Here is a 4,954-nt window from a genome sequence, read left to right as displayed (position 1 = left end):
GCTATGCCGGTAGTCTTGGGGTAACACCTGAAAAGTCCAGTGCCTTCGCTCCCAGGTGAAGGCAAATTGATCTTAGCTATCAGCCGAGATTGGGATAGAGAAAAAAAGTATTTGCAAGGTCCAGTACATAATAAGTTCCTAGCTGAGTCGTCAGCTGATTTGTCAAGTTGTGAACCTAAGGCATAGCCACGTGCAAAGGAGGCACTACTTTGTTAAATTCTCGATAATCCACCGTCATCTTCCAGGTCCAATCCGGCTTTTTCACTGGCCATACCAGGGTGTTAAAGGGGCTATGTGCAGGACGAATAATGCCAAACTTTTCTAACTCCAAGATAGTGGTACCTATGTCTGCATGTCCTCCTGGCAGGCGATACTGTTTCACATTGACTACATGTCTTGGCTTGAGTAATGCCTGTGGGTCAATGTTTAGCATGTCCCCATAACCCGGGCTTTACTGTATCAGAAACAGGAATTCTCCAACTGTCATTTGCAGGTGTAGCCCATAAAGTACATCTATACCCAAGATGTATTCAGCTACTGGGGTTACATACACAGTATATACACAGGGTCGGGGGGAGGCAATCGTCCTATGCCTAGTGGCAAAGACATAGCTTTGACTTTAATAGTATGTCCTCCATAGCCATCTGCATGAATTGTGGCCCACAGAAACTTATCCGGGTTGCCATGTATCAGGCTACGTTCTGTGCTGGTGTCCGCCAGTGCTAACACACACTGTACATTTGCCTCAGACCAGTGTATTGCCAGCTCAACATGAGGCCTCCAGTCCTCATCCACCCCCAAAAGATGAGCACTTCGGCCTGGTCCCTAGCCAAAAGAGAACAGTCCGTCTGTCTCCGTGGAAGTAGCCATAAAATCATTCAAATACATTGGGCGTACCTTGTTATGTGCCTCTTGTGGAAATTTGGTATTACCCTGTTCAGGGGCAATTACTGCCACAAGGCAAACTAGACAGCATTGGGCTGCCGGTCAATTTTTTCCCTATCAACTCCTGCTGTAAGCAAGTCAAACCACATATGCAAACAGCTGTTCTTGCTCGGTCCCTTTGGAGTAAAATTCTGAGCATTTCTTGGGGATTTGGTCTTAGCCACCTTTTGGACCCCTTTTGCTTGTCTCCTCCCTCCGCCTCACCCAGACTGGCCATCGTGGTCATCACTTCATGTATAGGATGACCAATGTATGGGGTCAGTATGGCCATCAGTGACCCAAAGGATGTCAACAGAGCATTTTGCAGCACCACCTCTCTCATGCTGCCAGTAAAACGTTCATCGTCTGAGCCACAAGTGTTCACATTAAACATGGACTGTCGCATCCCCAGCTCCCGAATTATTTGAAGTAGCCTGGTGTACGTTTGCCACCTACTCACAGTTTCAGGCATTTCTCTGGGGTTTATCTACATGGTCCTAATGGTTGCATTCAGCCATTCCGTCAAGGAGTTGTTATCCTGTCCCAGTGCGTATCTGTGGCTGTTCTGTAGTCGCTGCCACAGAGACAGGTGCATCGTGATGGAAGCCAACTTTTCAGTCTCCTCACCAGAGCACATTACATCATCCAGCCCTAGGACCCACAGCCACAAAAGCCAAGTAGCTAGAGGTTTGCCTTGTTTCTGGTGAAACTGTTTCCCCAAGTCCACTAACTCAGTTTGAGTGTAGGGGTCATAAGTAGTAAACTGGGTCACTTGTGTGTTGCCTACCAGTTGTCTGCCTGGTCCCATGGGCTGTTCATGCTCAGTTTCTGACATACAACAGGTTGTGCCAGGGGATGCACAATCTCCCCCAACTCACCATCAGGCTCATCATTGTCCCTGGTGTCAAAAGCAGGAGTGACGTGTTGCTGTACTTCAGCCTCCAGAACACGTACACGTGTTTCCAACAAGTCTGCTTTCTGCTGCAAACCTCAAAGCCGCACTGCTTCATGGAGTACCTGGTTCATATTGACTCATAGAACAGTAAGCAACAGCCAGACCCCGCTCAACGGGAAAGTGGCTGCCGGGTACCCCATACTCAAGGGTAGTCACATTTTCTCCCCCTCTCGAGGGGCTAGTGGCTCCCTTACCTGCTCTGAATCCTAATGACAACTACACCAACTGTCAGCCTGGGTCACAGATCCCTCTACCCCATCCTGTGCAGGTGCTGAGCCAGGTAGCTTAAAAAAAGATTCTGGTGGCTGATAACAGGATAGACATGCTTTATTCTGTGATATGAGCTCTGCTGGCCAGCAGTTCAGAGCCACTGTCTTATACACAGAAAGTACACAATAGCAGCAACAAGCTAAGGGGTACATGGGCTTGCATGCGCACTAACACTACTCTTATGTAACTTGCTTACAACGGATGTGCTGAATCATATCCAGCTGGATATGAGGCGAGAGGGCCTGACTAAGCTAACTCCATTTTCCTCACAGGGTGATAGAGAAAGAGAAAGCAAAGATAACTCTTAGATTTCTGGCTTGACACCTGGGTGGATGGTGGAGCCATCTTTCTTTGGTAGGGAAGGTTGTGGAGGAAAAGGTCTTGGGGTAGAGGGAAAGAGGCTTTCTGTTTTAGCTATCTTTGGTTTATCAGTGTGACATTCAACTGGAGATGTCAAACATGGGCGTTGAGCCTAGGAGAGAGGCTGAGGCATCTTTAATAGGACAACAAGACCTGAGTGTTGGGGGAGCCATAGGCTAGTTGTGAGCAGAGGAGTAATATAAACAGTTTGTTTTAACATGATCATTCTGGATGCTGGGTTGAGAACTGACTGTAGGGAGTTATAGATGGGAAGCAGGGAGACCAGGAAGGCGGCTACTTCAATCATACAGGCAAAAGGTGATGGTGGCTTGGACCAGGATAGTGGTGGTGGAGGTGGGGAGAATAGGTCAGGTTCGATATAAATTTTGAAAGAATAGCCAACAGACCTTGATAATAGATTGGATATGAGAGGTGGAGGAGATGTGAGGGTCAAAGATGACTTGCAGATTCTGGGTTTTCTCAGTTGTGCTGGTGGTGAAGCCATTCACTGAGCTAGAAACCACTGGAGAAGAGCAGGTTTGGGGAAAAGATGTTTAGTTTAGCCCATTTCCTTGCCCTCGTTTCTCCCTTTACTTCTTGCAGCCACCTTGAAAAGGCACCCATCCGTTCTACCTTGAATTCCATTATCATAGAGTCACTCCTTTATGCTGATGCATAGTGTTTCCTGACATCTATTACCACCACACACTTCTCCTGTGGCATCACGTCTACTTATGTGGCTTCAACTACCATCTTTAGGGCCGGCCCGTGGCTCACTCAGGAGAGTGCGGTGCTAATAACACCAAGGCCCCGGGTTCGGATCCCATATACGGATGGCCGGTTCGCTCACTGGGTGAGCGTGGTGCTGACCACACCAAGTCAAGGGTTAAGATCCCCTTACCGGTCATCTTTAAAAAAAAAAAAAAAAAAAAAAAAACTACCATCTTTATGCTGATGACTTCTAATGTTCTAACTCTAGCCCCATGCTCTTCTCTGAGCTCCAAACCCACATGGCCAACCATCTGCTGAATATCTCCTCCTGGATGTCCCATATGCACCGCAATCCTACCATAAATCAAACCAAAAATTTCCTTTTGCTCCCTGTAAATCTGTCCTCTACTCCAGTGTACCCTAGTTGCATAAATGTCCTACTGCATACCCAGAGTTCCCTGACCGAGGAACACATAAATCATCTTTGTCTGCTCTTATTCCCCACATCTAATCCAATAATGAGTCCCACAGATGAGAACTTCTGCACAATACAGAGTAGTGGTTAAGAGACTGGGTTCTAAAATCAGCTTGGAATAAATAAATAATAAATAAATAAATAATAAAAATAAAATCAGCTTGACTTGGCTTATATCCTGGCCCCTCCTCTCACTAGTCACTTAAAATTTCTGTGCCTCAGTGCCCTCCCCTGCAAAATGAGAATGATGATAATAGCACCCATGCTTACACTGTAGAGTTGTTATGAGGATCAAATGAATTAATTCAGGTAAACCACTTAGAATAGTTTTCTGGCACATAGTAAACAGTTAATTAATTACCTATTAATTTTGCTATGACGATAGCTATGTTAATGATAGTAATGATGATAATGGTCTCTCAAATATGTCCCCTTCTGTCCCTTTTATTTATTTGGCAGCTGGCTGATACAGGGATCTGAACTCTTGTCCTTGGTGTTATAACACTACACTCTAACCAACTGAGCTAATCGGCCAGCCCCCTTTCTGTCCCTCTTGACTGTGACCACCATATTGTAGGCTCCTTTGTTGCCTACATCACAAGAGCCCCTTAATTTAGCTGAATTTGAATATAACAGTAGATGTGCTAGGCACAGTGCTGGGCACTGTCATGACACAAAACTTTATTCAATATGGTTCTTATCCTGGAGTCTAAAGAAGCAGCATAACCTAGCACTGTGCTGTCCAACACGGTAGCCACTAGCTTCAAGTGGCTATTAAACTTTAACTTTAAATTCATTAAAATAAAATCATATTTTTTTCAAGTAATCAGCAATGAGTATTCTCCTCATTTGAGGTCAATCCTGAAAGATGATTGCCATTATTTCAGTCATATTAGAAATTAAGTTCCTTAGTCACACTAACCACATTTCAAGTGCTCAGCAGCTTGGGATTAGGCTGCTTAGATTCACATCCTGGATCTATCATTTCCAGCTGTGTGACCTTGGGCAAGTTACATAACCTATCTGAGCTTGTCCCTTCATCTATTAAATGGGTCTAATACTAGTACCTACCTTAAAGAGTTGTTATAAGGATGAAATGAGTCAATATTTGTAAAGTGTTCTAGTGGCTCTGAAATTCATTTTCCATGTAATCTTGGGCACATCGTTTCCCCACACTGGCCTCAGTGGGGTGATTTGGACTCCTCTATATGGTCTCTAAGTTCCTTACAAGTGACAGTAGTCTTTAAGGAAAGGGTGAA

General features: G+C 45.2%; 1 non-coding gene across 1 annotated transcript; it reads right to left on the bottom strand.

The window, feature by feature from the left end:
- Positions 1-4,515: 4,515 nt before the first annotated feature.
- Positions 4,516-4,584, bottom strand: LOC134368849 (small nucleolar RNA SNORD2). The gene has a single exon (XR_010022539.1). It is a non-coding gene; the product is annotated as a small nucleolar RNA SNORD2 (small nucleolar RNA).
- Positions 4,585-4,954: the final 370 nt, after the last annotated feature.

Source organism: Cynocephalus volans, chromosome X, assembly GCF_027409185.1.
Source record: "Cynocephalus volans isolate mCynVol1 chromosome X, mCynVol1.pri, whole genome shotgun sequence".
Taxonomy (NCBI): Eukaryota; Metazoa; Chordata; class Mammalia; order Dermoptera; family Cynocephalidae; genus Cynocephalus; species Cynocephalus volans.
The sequence above is the reverse complement of the archived record's forward strand: the minus strand, read 5'-3'. Positions and strand labels throughout refer to the sequence as shown.